The sequence below is a fragment of the Poecilia reticulata genome, chromosome 22 (genome assembly GCF_904066995.2).
Source record: "Poecilia reticulata chromosome 22, P_reticulata-male-v2, whole genome shotgun sequence".
In the NCBI taxonomy this organism is placed as follows: domain Eukaryota; kingdom Metazoa; phylum Chordata; class Actinopteri; order Cyprinodontiformes; family Poeciliidae; genus Poecilia; species Poecilia reticulata.
The window spans coordinates 11,612,058-11,634,249 of record NC_088851.1 but is presented as its reverse complement, the minus strand read 5'-3'; positions in this window follow the sequence as shown (position 1 = coordinate 11,634,249).

Genomic DNA, 22,192 nt, shown 5'->3' with positions numbered 1-22,192 from the left:
AAATTTGTTTTTATACAAACATACAAACTTACTTTTTGAATACTTTAATTTTGTTGGATATACTTGGTACAATAATGTTGAATCTTTTTAAACCTAGGAATGACAAAGACTTAATTTACCACTAGAGGTCAGCAAATGTCTATTTTAAACTGAAGACTAATGATTCAAAGGAGTACATTTATTTTGCAAAAAAAAAGTAATTTTAGTCACTTGAACTAACAAAATAAATAATAATATGCTCAGCAACAAATACATAAAATGTCTAAAAAGAAGACAATTCAGTTAACGTGTAACGAAAATCTATTTTAAGATTAACACTACAAAAAGCAAAGTCAAAGTACTTACTTTTATTTCCTTAGTTTTCTGTCAGCAAGGCATTAGTGTCCATGAGCTAAAAAATGTGTACATATCTTTGTAAATAACTATGAGATGGTGTTTGCATCTCTGAGGATGTGCATTTGTTCCTTGTTGTTTATCTATACACATTGCTTGTATTTAAACAATATGCATTTTTGTGTATCCTGGTCCAGGTGATTCTGAGGCCATGGTGTGACCTGTGGGGAGAGATGGAGAGAAGGATAGAAGAAGAGAGAGAGAAAGAGAGAGAGGCCCAGGCAGCTGTATTTGGAATAAACAGACATTACCCCGCTGTGCTCTAATTTACTGCAGAGTGGGAATTAAACTTTGGGCTCGTCCCACCCCTCCGCGGCCCAGTGCTCTGCGCTTCTGGCCATCAACAACTACTTGCACAATGTGCGTTATTAAAGCGCTACTCCACCCAAACTCTGTCTTTTTAGTGTCAAATTCGCACCCCACAACCATTACCCCCACCCCACCGCTCCCCACCCGTGGCTGTGAAAAAACGAAAATGCTTGGCTTCTGGAGGAGTTTAAGTTTTTCAAAAGCCAACATGCAGAAGCGGCACTCATAGCTGCATCTAAATGAGACTCTTGACTGTTGCAATGGTTCACAAGAGATTTCTCCCAGACAGTTAACACGCTAAACTCAACAACCAACTCAACATACTTTTTGGACCACTGTGGTACATAATGTAAAGAAACCGAGATCATCAACAGGTTAAACATGGATCCGATTATGCCAAGAACTTTCTCCCAGCCCCCTTGTACACTAAAGGATGACATGTGGCTTTTATATATGAACTTCTCTCTGGCAGTTGACTCAGACAGGTTGGCCTCATTGCTCTCTTGTGCTCTGTGATGTTTTGCAACCACCAGGCCCACCACCTGGATGAGTGGATGACAAACAAACTGCAAATTTTCCTTCCAGTAACTGACCAAATAGATATTTATAACCAGCTGGCCGCCTCCCTCGTGCCCACTGCCCCCACCCCCCCCCCCTTTCCCTTGTTCTGTGGAACCACGGCTGGAAGAACTTCCTTTAAAGAGCAGTTGTGTCACTTCTGGCTTTGTTCTTCAACAAAGAGAACTGCCCCTCATCTGCCCGTAATTGGGTTGGCTCTTGGAATGTGCTTGATGTCTCCTTGCAGGCTGGCAAGGTATGTTGGAACATGGCAGACAAAGGAGTGAAAATGTAGACGGCCAGAGCAGAAACAGAATATTTGTCGTCTAAAATTAGATATATTTAAATGAGGCGCATTAGTTTGTAAATTAGATGTTCAGTAAAAGATGAATTCCAGGATTAGTAATCAATCCTAACTGAATATTTTGGTTGGAGTTTCAATCAGCTGCTTTTCTCATGGTAAAAGACAACATAAATCTCCAGCAAGATGTATGAAAAACTGCTCCTATAAGTGCCCGTTACCAAACAGTGTAAGGTACTATGAATTTATTGTCATGATCAAGAAATCAGACATAATTCAAAATTTGTGATGTTAGATTTGTGATTTTAGACATTGCTAAACTGGTACGTCAGGATCCAAAAAGGGCCAAGTAAACCTCCAACGTACCACTAAACCACCACCACCAGTCTGAACCGAGGGATGGACAAAATCCATTGATGGGATTCTGGGTACTTTGTTTGCAACATCAGTTTGATAAACTAGTACCTTTCTATAATCTCCATCACTTTTACCCATTCTCGTCTGATCTCTGACATCAACAAGGCCTTTTTATTTACATAACTTTCACTCACGGGATATTTTCTCTACTTCTTAGCTTTCTCTGTAAGCCAGACTGATGGTTGTGCAAGAAAGTCCAAGTGCATCATTCTGAAGTATTCAGACCAACCCATCTGGCACCAAAATCCATGTCACATTCTGAACCCCATTTCTAATGCATGGTAAATTGTATGATTTACTGTTGCAAAACTAGCTGTCTAAGCTAACTATGATTGATGTTTTAAGTTCATAAGGATAATAATTGTAGATTGAACTTTAATTTAAATTGTGATTTAAAGGTACGCTATTGTCCAAAAAAGTATTATGCTAATATGAAACATAACTGAATGAGTAACTGAAATGTTAATCATCAGTCATATGAAATCTTATTGAAAAGTACATTCTGAGAAAGGTTTATATTTGAAAAGATTTTGCTAATTCCTACTTAGAGATACTTTCAACTCTACCCAAATAAAATAAGCTTTAATGGTCAAACTTTGGTTCATTTGAAACAACTTGTAGTGTCAGAGCACCTCCTGCCTTTGTACATTTGTTGTTTCCCGTCTGTCTTCTTACCTCTATTTCACCCTCTCTTAGCCACCATTTTAGAGAGATTAATCCCCACCCTAAACCAAAAACTCACCCATCCACCCACCCGCCACACACACACACACACACACGCACACACACGCGCACACACACACACACACCCTCGAATGAAATACAGAAATCCCACACTCACCGTAAATGGAACAATCTGTCGATTTTCCTGTCAGGGTCTGTTTGGTCTCCGTGACTTGCACCTCCACATTAAGGTGGGGTAGCTGGAGGCACAACAAGGCCAATCAGCGGCACATGTCACCAGCAGTTACTGTGGTGATGCTGACCATGCACAGATAGTTGAGAGGGGATTGGAGGGTGTTTATGGCATTGTTACTAAAAGGAAGCAATTTACTGAGCTCAAATTCCACTTCCAAGGAGGGAAAATGTTGAAACAGTAGTTGGCAGGCTACCAAAAGCCTGATCCCCTAATTGTCGTCATTAATAGCAAATAATCTCAAAGTACTTACTTTGTATTCTGGGTAACATTATGGTGCTCTGTTCAAGACATCTGGCAAGGCTCTGGGGATTAGTTTCGAAATTTGTCTGCAGCAATCAAAAATAGTTTTGAGATTTCTTTGGTCCAACCACAAATATGTTTAGTTTCTTTTCGGAGGTGCTGTGTAGTTTTGGTCTTTAGGCAACCTTGTCACCAGATTCCAATCCTTTGGTTTTGGTCATGACTCATTTACTCCTGAATCCTTCACCTTTCACCCCCAGTCCCACTCTTCATGTCACTCACCGGCTATCCTGGATAAGTAAATACATGATGTAATGTGTGGTTTTCCCCTCCACCTTCCATTCCGCTCCATTGCACCAGAGTTGATTCAACTGGAGGCCAGTTGGAAGAGACCCTGAAGTTGTCCACAAGACCCTGGAAAAGGAGGACTCTTGAAAAGTTGAACAAGGAACGTTTTTGGTGTAGGTATGACTGAAAACGGCGTATAAGTCACCGGTACTCACAACCGTCTGATTGACCGTCTGGGAAAAGGAACCTAAATCTCACCAGCGACTCCACCTCTCCCCCTGGCTGTCTAGACTGCAGGTTTGAGGTGGGAGATTGGGGCCATTGACTCCCGGCACATGGCAGTCACTACCTACCCCTGCTGTTCTAACGATCTCCTCCAGGGCTTGCCAACCCGTTGTCATACAGATCAACCGCTACAATTCACAAGTCTGAGATCCTTCCATGCTGGTGCCTGGACTGTGAATGACTTGCCTAACTGCTATCAACATGTTTGTTTGTTTGTGTGAGTGTGTGTGAGCTTGTCAAGAATAATAAATCTTTACATGCCGTGGTATTTTAATTACACTGTGCTCAAACAGCAATGAGCTTTTAATAATCAAGGCTTTTGTTGGGCCTTGTGTCTCCTTTTGTTATCTGACATGGAAAACAAGAAAACAGATCTAATCTCTGGATACCAGCAGGTAAGACTTGAGGAATAGCAGCACTCGGTGGATTTAACCTCAGTGGATTTAGCACATTTGCTTTCACAATGGTTTCACTATTGAAAGAATGGATTTTGTTCTGCATTACAAGAAGAATAAGTCTTGTGTTAATCACTATGATGAGTGCCTGACAATCTTGTGAACTTTTATTTTTTACATTATGCCACATCACAATCACGATATATATATATATATATATTTTTTTTTTTAGGTTTTCATGTAAACAAACAACACAAAGTAGTTTATTTTTCTCAAGTGGAAGAAAAATAATACATGGATTTTTTTAAGCTATTTTCTTTTCATACAAATAAAAATCTGAAAAGTGTGACGTGCAAATGAACTTAACCTCAAGAGTTGACCATTCGGTGTAAATACAGCTGTAGTCTTTGTACCTCTAGTCACTGGCATTATGGTCCAACAAATGAATCTGATTTAAAGGATTCATTTGTAGTTCTGGCTATATATTTAGGATTTTTACCCTGTTTAACCCATACCCCAGTAACAAAACTTTTACAGCATTTCACACTAAAAAAAGACAATCTCTTTTAGGATTATTATTATTTAGATCCATCCACAACCCACTTTGAAGAATAGCATCCTCACAGGATGATGCCGCTGCCACCACAATGAGGATTGTGTGTTGAAGGCGATATGCAGTGTTAGTTTTATTGTCCCTGTCACCTTAGGCGGGACTTCAGAATTTTGCAACGGTTTTTGTTTGTTCGTCATACCCAAAAACTAATACAACCATAGCAAAACTATGGTTGTATTATGGGAAAGATGGGGAAAAACGTCAAGAGACATAAACACTTTTACTGTCACCACAAAATCGGAGAAAAACACACATAGCTCAACTACTCTCATCAAAAACTAAAGTCAGTACATTTTCTTGCAAGACAATGTTTCAATAGTGAAACTGATCAGAAAAAGTTTTGATGCCTTGTCATCAGGATGTCGTAACAGACCAGCCTGGAGGATAAAGACAGTCCAAACATACTACAGATGAGACCAAAGGCCTAGCAGTAAGCATTTACTAGTTAAGTAAACCCCGGTAAGGTACAAAAGTGTGCAAGTGATCACTTGTGGGTGATGTTGAACATTTCTCATTGCATTTTAAAAGCATCTATTTGAGGATCTGTCACTTTCACCTCCACGTGAAAGTAAACTTGGTGGTAAAACAGACTGCCATAGAGAAGATTAATGAGGTGTGCCTTTTCTCTCTCTAGCACTATCCTTCTCTTTATCCCTGTGTTTGACTGTGCAAGCTGAGGGTCAGACTGTGCAGGAATCCACTTAGGTCGGCGGTACGGGGTAACGTGTTGAAGTAAACATGGAGGAGAGACAGCAAGTTACTGTTCCACTCACTTGGATTTACGCACATTAAACAAGGAGATTTCTTCACCTTATTTAGCTTATTTCTAGAACATTTCCCTCTTGTAGTAGAGTAATCTACACACTAGGGGTCATGAAGTGGTTAATAGTCACATCTATTGTACATCTGGAAACCCAAAGAAACATGTTCAGAAGTGAGGCTAAGTGCTATTTCGAATAAAATCTAAAAACAATGTATTTCTCTTAAACACTCTAGGAACATACATTATTCAATGCCTGGGGTCAGAGTGTAATGTGTAAGAGGTAATGGGATATAAATGAACAGGATGCAAATATATTTCACTGTGACTGTGTATTTATGTGTAAGGTAGCCATGTTGGATTTTAATGTTTGGCGAGAAACCTTCAGTTTCCAATTGCCAGAAACATTTCTGATTACATTGACGCCTTCAAAACTTGGGAGATATAAACTTTTTGTTAAAATGCTTAACACATAATTACCACATATCTCTCATTCAACTATTTAGTGCCAATAAAAAAAAAAAAACTTTTTTTTATGCTTATGTCACAACTTGAACTGAAAAAGTTAAAGTTCTGTCACTCTACAGTTTTAAGAGAGTTGGGTTAAAAAACAAAACAAAACATAAAAACCCACTGAGTTAGAAGAAACTAAATATTTGTTTTCAACTCATTTTGATATTGAGCACTTAGGATTACAAAACGCACACAAAAATCTTGGAAAATCTGTCTAAAGCTAAACACAGTGAAAACATGTTCAGTGAATAAATTATTGGTAAAAAAGAAATGACATGACTTATGAGTGCACATGGGGTTTTCCTCTTCCAAGAGAATGAATGTTGTAACATGGTTGTTCATCACCAGTTTTCAAGATTTATTTCAATTTACTTTTCACAGTTTTTTTTATGTCAACCTGTTGTATAATTTTTAAACATTTCTCATTTTTATGACCCTAAGAATTTTTAGATTTTTTTCCCAGTTTACAAAAGATTCTACCAAAAATAGTTTAATGGGGCTCTCAAAATGTTTGCAACCAAGATTTTTTAATAGCATTTGGGAAGCCTGACGGACATGAACATTTCTGGCTTGGTGTCTGATTCATACATTCCCATTTGATGCTAAGCTGTTTCATGGGTTCTTTTTAAAAGAAGCATTTAAGCAGCTGCAGCCTAAAATTTAAACAGCTTGAATTGGTCAAAGACAAACTGGAAAGAATTTTGCTGACATATGAGGACCATCTTTACAACACAGTTTGGGATTCATGAAACCTTTATTTCTATTTGTGGAAACACGGTGTTTACTTAATGTTTCATCACAATGATACTGTAACACATACAGACCTGCAGGTGTAAATATTAAATCGTATCTTTTTTACATAAAGACATATAAAGTCACAAACAGAAACGGTTTTAAGCTCGCTGATTACATGTGTTGTTAGTGAATTATTTTACTATTTATTATTTTACTATTAACAGTTTAAAAAACATCAATAGAGTAGTATGTTTTTTTTTTTTTATATTCAACTATGATAAGTTGTTTCCTTTCATTAATGGTGTATATAGTTGTTGATTTTTTTTAAAAATCAAAACCACCCATCAAAAGGGCTTAGAGCCACACGAAAAGGATCTTCTTCGTTCTAGAAATATTTAGCAAATTTACAGAAATCACAGAAAAAGGCTTGCTGCATACATGACTGATTTTATTCAGGTCTATCCTATCACACTTACGTAAGCCTACACCTTCCACACGTTGGTAGCTTTCTCTTGCAGTCACTTGTAGGGTAGGTGTTCTGCTCTCAGAACCTCTTCAGATCTACACGGAGACCTACACATGTTTGGCCGGTTCTGGCTGCTTTTCGATGATGTTTCACACTGTCAAGGTTGACTTATCTGAGTGGGAAACAGTGTCCAGGGAATAGACTTATCCCACAGACAGCACTGGAATGTTTTTACAGTCTGGCTTTGGGGAAACCCTTAAAATACGGTTATTCTCCAGAATGTGCAGAATGTGGCAACTAGGCTGAGATCTATTTGTGCATTTTGGAATTTGCTGTTTTAAGAAAGACTTGGAAAATTTAAACTGGCTTTTGCATTGAATTTTTACTTAATGAGGTTTGCATGTACTGTTCATGTTGTACACATATTGGTGTGGCGTGTTGGCTTAAAAATTGAGTGCATATGTTTATGTTATCTCTTGAAGAGATAAAAACATGCACTACAGTCCAAATCTGAACCCTTTTTTATGTAATAAGTATTACCTCCTCCTTTTAATCTCTTTCATCTTTTATTTTCCTTCCCCCCCCCCCCTGTCTTTTAGTAAAGAGCCGAGAGATGGGACTGAAAGTCCCCTCCGAGGCTTGGTCTTCCACTGGTATCCTTAATGGATGTCAGATGTATGTGAGAGGAGGCCTTAGCGTGAGTGTGTTTCATGTTAGTTCTCAGCATGATGAGCAGTGTAGCAGCTGGGGATGACCAGAAACGGCCTGAGCCTCCTTACAATAACTCTATTTTTCATCCCCCGGTTCCGTCCTGGCTCCGCTGTTTTTCTCAGCGTAATATATTGGTATTAATAAAGGCAAACAAAGGCAAACATTCTTTAATGGTGGAGGAAGATATGTTGGGTTCCCTGAGAACCAGGCAGCAGCCTTCTAGCTTCTTCTCACAATAAATCTCTTGGCTGTTTCAGTGGCTTGAGAGCCAGGCCCTGTGTTAATGTTTTCCCAAAGTTGATTACAGAGAATTTTCAAGCAGCTGTATTGTTTTTGCAATCAGTAAATCTTTTAAAACTCAGCATCAATTAAGAGTTGAAAAGAATTTGTTCTGAAGCAACTGCTAAACGGAGGTGATTCTTTCCAATAACCAACATCAGATTAAGCAAAACTCAAAGCTTGTCCCCCCCCCCCCCGCCCCTTCCTGGCAACAGGCATCCCAAATTGCTTAATAGGAATTTGAGTTTCCCCACAAACTTCTTTGTTGGAACGACACTCTTTTACCACAACCATTAAACACTTTGGCTCCCATTTCCACAGAGCGCTCAGTAACATTAAATTTGAAGCACTTGAGGGTTTTAGTTTGCACTATTGCTCCTTGGGGAGACGTTGGACGAGGGACAGTGCTGAACTGCCAAGCCTAATGAGTGAATAATACAGCATGACTACACACAGTATGGTGTTGGTTGCATTTCATACGGTGACTCAAGCCAGGTGTTTTTGTAAAGGGGAAACCAATGTAAAGCAGGAGTTTGAGTGTATTGAGTTCAGCAGACAAAGATGTGATGGCGTGGAAACCGGTTCAGCAAGGGGTTTGGGAAATGTTCCTTTTTTTGTGCACTTTAATCAGCTTAGGCACCGTAAAATTGCCCAATGAGGCACAATGGTAAAATGTAATATAATATTTCCTCTTTACATGTTTGCACTCGAAAAAGAGCTTCATGTGGAAAAAGTGGAGTGAATAAATGAGTTTTTCGCAAATTATCCCCGCGAGATTGTTAGGTTATGAAACCCATCAGCTGAAAACTTGTGAAATTTTCTGAACCAAGATGGCGCAGGACCCTGGGCAGAATTTGATTTGAGAATCACCTCCAGGTTTGTTATATGCAACCAGTCACCAGAGCCCCTCTAATGTCTCTTTGCCTTGACGTCTTAGCCTTCTATTTTCCCCACTACTTCAAAATCATCCTGAGCCGCTAATAAACTTCATAAAGCTACAGTAAAGAGAAAAAAATAAATAAAGAATCTCACTGGTCAGTGTTGCCAGATTGGCCAAGTTTCCACTAAATTGAGGTTCTTCTGAACATTGGGCTGGAAAAAACCCACCTCTTGCCTGGTTGTTAAAATTTGGCAGCTTTTTACAATATTTAGTGGGCTTATAGAAAATATTGTGTTTTAAAATTCAATCAAAATTGTTATTTTGCAGAAAACAGTAAAAAAAACCATCTCCTTGCACTCATTTTATTAGTTCATTTGTTTTAATATGCGTAGAAACTATTGAATGTGACATCGTAAATGAGTAATGGTCATTCATGACAGTTTTTGTTACATTTTTTGGGGGGGGGGATTTTACATTTTGGAAACCACATTTCTGTTTCAGTAAATGCCATTGTTGAAAATGCAGCAGTGATTGAAACAGTAAGAAAGCAAGACTCTTTTTGCCTAGGACAGATCTTTAAACATAGATGTCAGATTCAATAGTGTGACAAATTTGCAAATAGCATTCCAAACAAATATTTACATCATTATACCCGAAGCAGTGTTGCTTCAATTTTCTTACCCTTTCGTGCAGAGAAATGTTTATTGTCTATGAAGTTGCTTCAATTTTTCTGCAAAATATCAAAACATGCAAATGATAATGTATTAAGCTTATGTTTGTGCACGAGTCACAGACACTGATATTTTTAATGGTGTTGTTTTTTCATACTTTGTGGCAATATGTTTGATTTTCACAACCTCCTATGAATAATGACATAAATATGGGTGACGTCTCTATAGAAAGTCACAATTGATACTTCAGTTTGTTGAGTGAAAGTCAGTAAGCTCTTTTTTTTTTATCCCTACATCTGAAGATAAAATTTGAAATTGCAGTCTACTAAAAATAGGACTAAAGGAGTATCTCTCTGGTAAAACATGTGTTGCAAACAGTTTCTGCTGAAATTTTATTATGTGGCAACTTGGGAGAAGAATGTTGTCCCATGCAACATGTAACAATAACTTTTATGCCTTTGTGTTTTTCCTTTTTTTTCAGGAATGTACTTCTTTGGAAAACTTGAAATTTCAAAAGCTATTTGGACCCCAAGAGCAGCTGATTTTTTATTTTTTATTTTTTTTGAGCATTTCCATTGTGGTGACCCGGAGACCAAAACACGGTCGCTACGTCGACAGACACTAAACACCAACACCTCCCTCTGCCAAAGCATTATTCAGGGTCTTGCTCAGCGGCTGAAATCAAGAGAAAAAGGCCCCCATTGTGGAAGTGAATGGCATGACTTTCAGTAAAAGAAAAACTTAATAATTTCATCACAGCGACTGCACTTTGTATCTGTACAGAGTCACTAGAAATACCACTGAACAATTATGCGCTAGTTTGTGTTAGTCTCTAATATAAAATCCATAAAATGCATTGAAGGTTGTGGAGTTAAAGCATTAAAACGCTCAAAGCAAAACAGGTATTAATACTTTTACAAAGCACCGCATGTGTTACTGTCAAACTGTGTGTGACTGAATCACTTTCTCACAGTCTTAATCTTTTCCTCCTTCTGGCACATTACCTGCCTGTTCTGCATATTCCTGATAGATATTTGGATATGTTCCATAAACAGGGCAAAGTTTAATTTATGGGACTCAACCTCTTATTCTAGTTTTTGCTTCTGAGCACGAATTAGAGAAAATAAATTGCTTCTACAATTTTATTTCTGCACATGCCACCCAAACTCTGTAATTGTTACATCAGCTCCTAATAGCAGCGAATGTCTCACCTCTGACAGAAAGCGAAATAGTGCCAAAAATGTCAAAACAATGAAAAAAAACAAAACAAAGCAAAACAAAGAAACGTAAAGAACTGTGGAAAAGGGGTTCAAAAGCGGCACTGTTGTTGGGGAGGTGAGGGCAACTGAGGTTGAGGCAGGTTGACTGATCATTGGGGAATTTGAGTGGGCAGCCAGTTGGTAGCCTTTCTTTTGCTCAGCGGGATAGGGGCGGAGAGCCTCATTAGATCTCTCTCCATGTTGGGCCCTTAAGTCCATCTCCTCAGCGCCTGTTCTGTTTGTTTAGAGAGCCAGAGCCTTTTAAAGCTACGTTTGGCCTAATGAGCCCATTATCTGCCAATGATCCACAAAGAGGCCCTCCTCTCGCTCGCTCTCCTCTCCTGCTCTCACCCTATTTCTCTGCCACCTATCCCCCTGTCATCTCTCCCACTTTTTTTTCTTCTCCTCCTGCACAGCTTGCAGTCTTTCTCATTTTACCCTGTTTAGCTCATTTTCTCCTCCCCGCTGGCCCGCTCTTTTCCCAAACCTGTCACCCACTGAGCTCATTTCATTTCCTCAGGACAGCAGAGGAACCTCCTTCCTTTCAAAAACACCCGCCTCCCCCTCCTTTTGAGGCTGCGTGTTTTATGCTGTTATTGGAAGTGCTTTGGTCTGGTTTTAACTGCCTCACACCTGCAGACATTGTTGACTCTCTCCATCACAGCTGACAGTATGAATTAATAGTGCAGCAACAGAGGTGAGTTGTCTTCAGGAGAGTGCTGGAGAAGATTTGTGGACGAACATAGGATGATGACCTTCCCCTCAGGAATAAAAAGATGTGCACCCCTCTGCTGTTTCAGATGACCTTGTTCATCTGCCCCTTTCTAATATAAGCAAAAGCATGGATCAGAGCTCTGCTTGGGCCTGGCTGCCTCTGTAACGCTGAGGACTTAATTATGGTGATCTGGCAGCGGTGAAGAAAATGGAAGGAATGCTGTCCTCATGGCCGTCCTCGCAGCAGGATTAGCTGCACGGGCTGCACTCTTCAACTTCCAGAGCCTGGATGGCTCCCCCCTTTTGCAGCTGCTTTTGTTTTGCTCTCCGGAGGAAGAAGGGCATAAGGAGGAGGGAGGGAAGGAAGAAAAGAGAAGAAGAAGGGGAAAAAAAAGACAAAGAAAATTAATCTGCCCAGTGCAGGATCTTAATTCGATTTAATGAAGGGAGCCAGAAGCCCGAGAGGCCTTAAGCTCCCACACCTTCAGTGGACACGTACACATTCACACACGGTCGGCACTCTCTCATGTAGGTCCTATTGATCTGTTGGAACAAACCCTATTAAAGGCAATTATGTTATTCAGCAGCCATGGCAAATCCATTTATTTGCTTTATTTTCTTGCTAATACTTGAAAGGGAAATGTATTAAGCTTGAACGTGATGCTTCCTGCTCATTTTTGGTGTGAGATCGGAAATCTTTGCTTCCGTCTTGCCATAATGCTATTGTCTCAAGTTTCTTTGAACCAAATGCTTAAACAAAAAAAAAAAACACACAAAAAAAACAACATAAAACATATCCCGCAATTTATTCTTTTGTTCTTCCTGTTTGTTATTTGAGTAATTTGCATTGTCATGTAGTAGTATTTATGTGTCCAGAGCAGAAAAACTTGGTTGAGTGGGACACATTTAATTTCATGGTTGATTGGCTTTCCCTTGGTTGCCCACAGTTTACATAAGCACCACTCAAAGATTTTACCATGCACTATGATTAGCTAATGAGGCTAAAGTCATGGATTTGTGGACATAGTAGATATCTACGTCCACAAATCTGGATTGCTTTCCATTTTCTCTTGCTTAAGGTGCAAAGTTCTTAGGGCTGCAACAAGAAGGTCCTGGGTGAAAATCCAGTTTGGGGTCTTTCTCCGTGCAGTTTGCATGTGCTCCTTTACCTAGGTACAGCAGCTTCCACTTCAGTTGGTCCGTGATTTACGGGACATCTCTCGAGGGTGTGTGCAGCCTCTTGCCCCATGGCCCCTCGATTTATGTGCCAGTCCACCTGACAACCCTGCATTGGTAAACCAGGTATAGATCCTGCCTTTAAAGTATGTGTGTGCTTTTTTGTGCTGTACCTGTTTCCAGTGGAGCTTGTGAAAAGGGATCATAGGTGTGAAATTCACAGTATTCTGCTGCACCTGCACTGGATAGATTAGGTTTTGCTGTGATGTCTTTTTTTTTCTTTATTTTTTATGTTTAAGAATCAACAGACTATTTAGGAATTACATTTCAATGCTCTATAAGGATCTACAGTGATCTCACAGTGTTGATACACCATATAGAGTAATACAATTATTATTAAATGTGTTTTCTATTATTTTTTTCAGCATTAGGACAGTTTTAGATTGAATCAAGTGTTGGGAAGGTTAACTATGACCAGATTATTCTACACTATTCATAGGTTCTTTGAAATACAGTTTATAATCTAAGAAATCTCCATCTGGGAAAATGTAGTAAATTTTAGTTTTCAGAAATATAACAATACTCTATGTGAGAAATGAGACTAAAATCAATCATGGTAATGAAAGAACTGCTTATATGACTCAATACATTTCTACAACCGACGTGCTGTTTTCATTAAAATGTTCATTATTGATGTACTTGTTGCAACCTGTGTGAAAATTTGCCTTGGTGGGAACTCTCTGCCACACACTGGTCCCCTCCATAAAGCAAAAACAATAACAGAAGAAGGGTTCTCTTTCCACCCCTTTATAGTTTCCGTCTTAAAAAAAAAAAGAGCAAGCAAAAGCAGCCTTTCCATCCTTCCTACCAATGCAGGAGAAGCCCATTACAATGTTCATCTTCTCAGCATTTGACAGGTGGAAGTAGAACTTTGGGGTTTATGTTTTAATTATAAAGAATTCCAGATGTGTAGGGGGCTCATAAATTAGAAGCAGGGCTGCTCAAATGTCTTTTTTCAAAGGGACCAAGCGGGTCAGCATCTGCTTCTCATTGTAAGCAATGTTATTAAGGGCCACGACTACAGAAAGGCCTAAGTCCCCTGTCTGGCCCTGCAATAATTGACACTATTAAATGTGCCTAAACAGATTTAGAGCATTCAGAAAAGTTACATTTGTCTTGCAGAGTGACTCTAATCATCTATTTCAGATTGAAAGGACCAAAGGAGAAGAAAGCAATATTCAGTCAGCTGCACGTTATCAAGGTAGTGAGAAAAAAATAGGGTAAACCAGAAAGGTTACCAAAAAAAGCACAATTACATGGAAATTAGAATTAGAAGGTTTGTGTGTGTGTGTGCGAGTCTGAGTGGATGAGAGTGGGATAAAGATCTGACCTGTATTATTATTGAACATCATGTTACACAGGCAAAAGTGAAGCTGAAAAACAATTAGATTCAGTTCAATTTAGATAATTTATATATAGAGCGAGCATCTTTGCTCTAAAAAGCATCCATACACTCTGACCTTTTTCCCATGCTCTTTATTCACATTACAACCACTAAGTTCCATGCATTTTATTTGGCATTTATGTGACAAACGTAAAGTTGCAAAGCGTTGTGTCTACAATAACTGTGGTCGTAGTCGTGGCTGGATATCACAGGTGATTTTTGGTCGTTTGCAGCCTCTGATTGGCTCTTCCTCCAGGAAAGCCCTGGAGCGTATGGCTTTTAGGTTCCTGCTGAAGAAAACATGATGCTGCCGCTACTATGTTTCACTGCGGGGAAACAGTGCACAAGGTGAGGTGCAATTGTGTGTGAGCAAAACGCACAAAAAATGTTGGTCTCATCTGAACAGAGCACCTTCTTCCATGTTTGCTGTGAAAGGTGACTAAATAGAAATCATAATTTTCCGATTTTTTATTTTTTTTGTAAAATTATATTTTTACAACTCCATATCATTTTCTCCTCCCCCCCCCCCCCCATCAAAAAATTTATTCATTTTGTTCTGCTATACCACATAAAATCCTAGAAAAAGACACCAATGTTTGTGGTTGTAAAGGGACAAAAAGTTGTTAATTTTGACTACTATTGAAATCCCTTTGTAGACCCACGTGAGTCTTGTTAGAAGGCAGATCGTAAGCACTGTAGAGATTAGTGTGAAGGTGTGTTTTTCTATATGATTCAATTAGTAAAAATGTCTGTAAATATTAAAAGAAAAGATTTTTTAAAATCATTTATAAGCATAGGTAAATTGGGGCAGAAACTCTCAGGGGTGTGATTGAAAGGGCGAGAAGTTAATTTGGCAGCTTTTCCTCCTCACTTTGCTAATGTTTCCTCTCAGGACTAAAGTCCCTCACCACCCCCCCTCCCCCCCCCCCCACCATCTCCTAATCTCTCCAAGCTCTCCAAAACACAGACACTCTGCAGCCTCATCACGTAGCTTGCATTTCTGACCGGTTTCATGAGTCACTGCTCACATTTGCATGATTGGTTTACAGAGAATATCATCTTCACTTTTTCTTCTTACCATTATTATTACAGACTCCCCACACATCCCGCACCACACACAAATATTCACACACACACACACGCACACACGCACACACACGCAAACACACACACACACACACGCATGCAAACACATGCACGCGCACACACGCCCTCATGAAAAAGCACCCTCCATGGCTGAAGTGCACACTGACCCAAAGCGAAACCTTTTCTCCAAGGGAAACATCCTGCTCTGCAACACTTTGGCTCAAGTGTGTTTTCTCTAGGGGCTTTAAGGGTGCACGGGTGGGCGGCTGGGCAGGTTGCAGGAAGGAGGGGGAGGAGGAAGGGTGGTCCAAAGTGATGGCAGTGTGGTACTTGAGCTAAATGGAGACCATGTTGGTGTATCTTCACGGACTGTCAATCAGAGGGCTGCTGATGTGTATGGGGCAGGAGGCTCTGCAACAGCTCAGGAGAAGATGAAGGGTCATAAAGGGCAGTTGTGAAGGTGGCGGAGGTGGGTAATGGGCTTTGGCGTGAACATAAATGTGTGTATGTGCACGTGCATGGTGTGTTTCTTACTCAGTGGAGAACCACATGGGATCCTTGCTCTGCTCACTCACCACATTCAGGCTCGTTTCTTTAAAGAGGAATGTCGCAGGTTGTGTGAAGAAAGAGAAAATTATGCTTGAGAAACATATGCTGCCTTTGGTATTGAAAATGCATAATATTTTCTCAATTCTGTGAATTAAAAACAAATATTATGCCCCACATAGATGTACTTGATGATAGAAGTTGATATTCACTAGTGTAGTTTTAGCATTTTCACTAAAGCCTCATTTTTTACTCTCAGTTTCAATTAATATGACTGGGACTATGTAGTAATACAAGCTTCTTTTGATGATTAAAAACCTTTGTATCAAGAAAAGCTGTTAGATGAAAGACAAAAAAACTAGTCTGCATTACACAAGAGGATGTGTTTTGATAGGAACAATAAATAACACGAAATATTATGAGTCTATCTAACACAAAATCCATAGTTGCAAGGAAAAATATCTTACTTTTGGAATGTGGCACCACATCTGAAAGGTCTCAAAATACCTCAGGTGGAAACATTTGTGATAAAACCTGATAAGATAAAATAAAAACGTCAGTGCCCGGAATACATTTTTTTTGCAAAAAAAAATAACAAAATTTAACTTGAGCAGAAACCTGTGCTAGGGGTACGCTTTTTACACAATGTAAAAAAAAAAGTTAGGAAAGAATTGAAATGAATCCAGTTTTAACAAGGTCATTGAAAAGCTATCAATTTGAGTGTTTATATAAACTACACAAAATGAGCTGCAATCTAAAACTCCAAATCATTTAAATAGGCAAACATATCTAAGTAGTTATTTTTAGTAGACTGCATTTGAGATGTTTAATGTGAAAATAAAAAAATTGTGCATTTCTGCTAAAATTTGTTACAGGGTAAGTCTCCAAACTGTCCCCACAAGGCTGTGACCATGAAATTGTCTCAAACCTTTTTGGCATGCTTATGTATTAAGAGTTCCTCTGACTGGAACCAACTGGCTGACTGTGCTCTGTGTTTACATGGCTTGTGTCATTCCCAATCACTTCCACTTCAAAATAACTCTACTAACAGTTTGCTGTTGAATATTTATCAGGGAGGGAATTTCATCAGTTTTTGCATAGGTGGCATACTGTCAAGGCATCATTCTAGAATTCACTGAGTTGACCTAGTCTTTCATAGCCAGACCACAAGTCAATGAAAAAGGCGATTATTTTGTCCAGGATATCAAATGGTGGGTAAAACTTTTTATTTTTTTTGTAGTGCTAGGGCAAGTGCTTGGTGGTATTCATAAGAATTGTTGCTAATTAGTGAGCTACAGCCTTGGATTAACAATCAAAATGGTTTTAGTGATTTGGGTACACAGGTGTTTACATTTTTGGCCATCCACAATACCAGGGTATTTTGGAAGGCCACAATACTGGAAATATAAAGTGAAAACCTGTCACCAATAAGTACATTTGGTGCACTATAACATGACAAATATGATAAAGAGGATCCCAAACTGTTCAACAGCTATTACTCATCAAAAAAGAAAAGGGGAGGCCTTCACTTTCACAGCTACAGTAAGTGGTGACCTCAGTTTTTAAACTTGTAAAGACAGACTTGTAAAACAAGATGAGCTTATCCAGCAAAGGTATGTGCACAACATATTTGAGACGTGTTTTTAAAAATCAATCCAAGGTCAATTACTGTACACATACCAAGTCTTTGTCATTGTCCTACTGTATATACAGCCTGGGGCAGCTTGAGTCTGTGCAAGTACAGAACATTGTTTCATGTGCAAACATTGGGGGACATAAGTTTAACTTTTAACTTTTGTGACAAATTGGTCGGTTGTTGTAAACGTTCCAAATCCTTTTAATGCAAGGGTGGGACTTTTAGAAAAGGGTTCCAGTAGGACTGACATCACTTTGTAGCTGTAACTTTCATTACAGCAGAGGTTCTTGCGTAGAGTCAAACACTCTCCTGACATTCTTGCTGGCTGAGGCTAGCTTACACATGGACCAATGATCTCAGAGGTTTATCTGTGTTCACGCGTGCAATTAAGGCACCGCTGTGTAGTGAACAAAGACCATGAACACAAACATGAACGTCCTACAAGCAACGTCCTATGAAATTGACTTTGCCTCCTTGCCCATAAGTTCCATTGGAATCCCCATTGCGTGAACACTTTACTTGGCTGTGGTGTTTCTTGACATACCGAGACGCTGTTATGGAGAAATTACTTGAAACTGACAATGATGTAATCAATGGTGACACGCTAACAGCACGTGCAAAGAGTGCCGTTTTCAACCTCTGATGATAAAGCTAATCTTCAGACAGAAAAAGGGAAAAGGTTTATTCACAAAGTATCAAGCGGGGCACAAAAAGTTATCTTCTAAGGTAAAAAGTCTGCATGTGAGTGCAGTGCAATGACATGTCTGCCAACAATTTGTATGATTTTTGTGTGTGCATGTCAGTTCATGTTTGTGTGCGCGCGCTAATGGACCCCTTCTCCAAAGCCAGCTGTGTCTGCTGGATAAAGAAGCACATGCAGGCTAACACACTACAGGTTGCTGTGTGAGACAGACCAGGTCGGCTGGTGACAGTGTGCAGCCCCTCGCTTGCCTCATTTATCTGCTGTGGCAGAGGACAGAATGCAATTTCCTGTGAGGGGGAGGCCAGGGGAACGGAGCTGTTAGGGGGCCGGGGGATGCAAGGAACATCAAAGGCCCCTGAAAGCTATCAGGAACTTGAGTACTGCCAGCGCTGCGTGCCAACTCGCCAGTTCTCGCTCTCCCTGTGGCGCACCCGGACATCAGCCGTGACTATACCCCCTATTCACTGTGTTTGTTAATATATGTGTGGATGTGGGTCTGTGGGAGGAGGATAAAAATACCCCTCCATTTAGAGGCTCAGACACCTTGAGCTGGAGCACTCAGAGCAGCCATTAGGCATGCTGCAGAATGAAGAGAAGGTCACAGTTTATCACTCCTGCCACCCTTCCTCTGCAGCAAAGACACCCCTCTTGCTTTCCTCTCCATCCCTCCCTCTACCTCTCCTTGATGATTCCGCTTGCTGGCTGAGCATCCTCTTGTTCGTGTCTGAGAAGAACAACACTCTAAAAAGTGTATTTGGGCTGCAGTTCATCTTATGGACTTATTTACATTAATTTCACTTAATTTTTTTTGCTTTTGCTAAGACGACTTACTTTTTTGTGTTCATTTAACTCAAAACTTACAAATCTTTAACCTAAAGGAACTTTTCACTTTGACTTTACGTAAAACAATTGAGTTCAATGCCAGTTTCGTATCCTTAGTCTGACCAACTCAATTTATTATGATCATCCAACTCAATTCATTAAGTCCTTCCAACTCAATTTGCTAAGTTTGTATAACTTAATTCATAAGGGGGTTTAACATGACAAATTTAAGTCACTCTTACTCAAATCATTTATTTTCTTCTAATAAACATTTAAAATCTTTTTGACTTAATTCTACAGAAAGTCAACTCAAACTTTGAAGTAGTTCCAAACTAAATTTTAATACTCTTTTTATAGTGTCCTCTAAATAAACAAATCTTTTCTTTAAATGACCTTTTTACTTTGACTTTACTTGAAATAATTAAGTTCAATGCCATATTTGTATCCCTCGTCTGACACCATGACTCAAGCTTACCAGGGACAGATTCCCCGGTAAGCCACCGTGGCTCTGTGGGTAGAGTAGTCGTCTTGTGATCGGAAGGCTGTAGGTTCAATGGACCTTACCACAGGGGCCAAGTCTCATTGGCTAATGCCCATTTTACGTCAAGCGCAGCTACCACGTGCGTGACCGTCTCACAAACACAAGCTACAATAGTAAACACATGCTAATGTACATTGTGGACTAGCAGACCGGCAGAAAGTTTTTGCGTCAGGACTCGAAAAAGAATGGTTCTCCACTGTCAGTGGGGTATCTGTACAGGCGATGTTAGGCATCCTGATCGTATTTGTGGAATTAAAATTCACAATTTTCCAAAATCTGAAACGGAAAGCCTTGCTTGGATCAAAGCTTGTGCACGACCGCATTTGCATCTCAACTGTCGTAGGATCAATAAGAACAAAGGAGTGTCTGCTGGTGTAAGTATTATTGCTTTGCTTTCTTTGTGTTTAGTGAATGAAGAAAAGAAAGTCATTAATAAACACATCCATTATAAAAACCTTTTAGCCAAGTACAGCATAATGGCAGTACCGATACAACTTCTACACCTTGAAGCCTGTCTGTTACAGTCTTACGTTAGCTGAACAGATCAATATGCAATGTATACCGCATCTGACATGCATAAAAGATTTTATTTTACCTAAAAAGGCTTTACTAAACTGTAATTGTGTTAGCCACGCTAATTGTGTTAGCCTCCGAGTACCGTGTATCAGGCCTAGGCACATACGAACATTTGCCAACAGAAATCACCCTCAAAACCATGAATGCCCGACTTACCCAGCCTTGCAAGAACAATAGGCGTCAGTGATCTTGTCCACAGCTATATTTATGCTGAGGGTCTGAGGATCTGCTGTGTTCCTCATCGACCAGTAGCATTTAGCTGTGACGCGCACAATCTTGGAGGCATCGTGTGGCTCAAACACCTTGATGTTGTCCAAAAAAGATGGCATGAACTTGTTGGTTCCCCTGTCCATTGTCGTGGCTTATATTTTTTAAAAATCCAGCAGAAATGCTACACTAATCGACTCAGAAATACTCTGCAGAGTCAGTCGAAATGAAATTACACATAGAAACTAAGCACCTCAAGGCTTTGTTTGTGAGACATGCAGTCACGGAGACTTTCGAGGGGCGTTTCTGGGTGGAGCTTGGTAAGGTCCATTCCAGCTCCCTCCTGCCACATGTCAATGTGCCCCGTGGGAAAGGCACTTAACCCCAAGTTGCCTACTGATCTGCGCATTAAATAAATGTGTGAATGTGACTCTAGTGTAAAGTGCTTTCAGTGGTCAAAATGACTGGAAAAGCGCTATTTAAGTTTATTTACCATTTTTGAAGTAAGCTAAATGATTTGAGTAAGATTGACTTAAATCTGTTATCTTACACATACTTAATAAATTTGTTAAAAACAAATTAACAAATTGAAATGGGTGATTATAATATATTGAATTGGTTAAACTTAATAAATTAAGTTGGATAAACTTAATTCAGTTGGATAAATTAATTTAATTGCTTGTTACCTACAGAAGCAATTCAATTAAGCTGGTTCAACTATTTTCTTTTTAGAGTGAAGAAGACAGAGGAGGAGCAGGGATGTTTGATTTGATCTGGTTGGTGGAGTGCACGTGTTAGTGCTGTTAGAGGAACCTTCTAAATTAGAGTCAGATTGATTTCGTTTGCCGTAGCTGTGTTTTTGTTTGCATATTTTTTGGCTTTTGTGCACATGGGCTCTTATGTCACGATTTCTCAGTTTTGAATGTTGTCAAAACACTCGTGAATAAGTTAACTATATAAGCTCCAAACTGGTCGGGGCATTTAGGAGAGAATTAATTATATTACAGGAAGTACTAAGACTAACTCACTGGGAGTTTTATCTCTGTCGCCATGTGCATCCTGCTAACAGCACCATTTTAAGAAAAGGGGGATAACATCATCTCTGCTTGGCAAATACCAACCTAATTTAACAGAACCAGTCTCGCATGGAAACTAGTGAATATTTAGATATTTTTGTTTAGTTTCTTATCCCTGCTGATATAAGTGATTGTACAATAAAACACCATCACGTCTCTCCCTCAAATCTCTAACTCTTTCAAATGAATGAATGAATAAATGAATGAGCATTTGTTTAGAAATCTGTGTGAATGGAGGGAAACATAATTTCTAAGTTATTTTTTGAGCTCTGGAAGTAGTGACCAGTGCATGGGTTCGTTAGCAGGATTTGAGTTATGAGCCTATCAGCTACGATCCATCGCCTATCACAGCACCCAAAATATTGTATTTCCTTTTAAACTGTCTACGCTTCATTGGCAAGTGGTTTATCAATCAACAGTCGTGAGTTCTGCATTCAAAATGCCTGTATCCTTGTCTTGGTGGTCTAAAACAAAAAAACATACAGCTGCCAGCTCCATGGAGCAGAGTGCTCTGTTGGGTCTATCTAGAGCCTATCACCAACAGGATGGCTGGTGCTGCCTATGGAATGCTTTTGTGTTGCTATGTACATTACTGTGTGTGGGAGGTCACAGACGTGAACTCCACTCATTGCCTTCTGCTTTCACCCAGCCTGCTGGATTTGTGCGTTTTAGC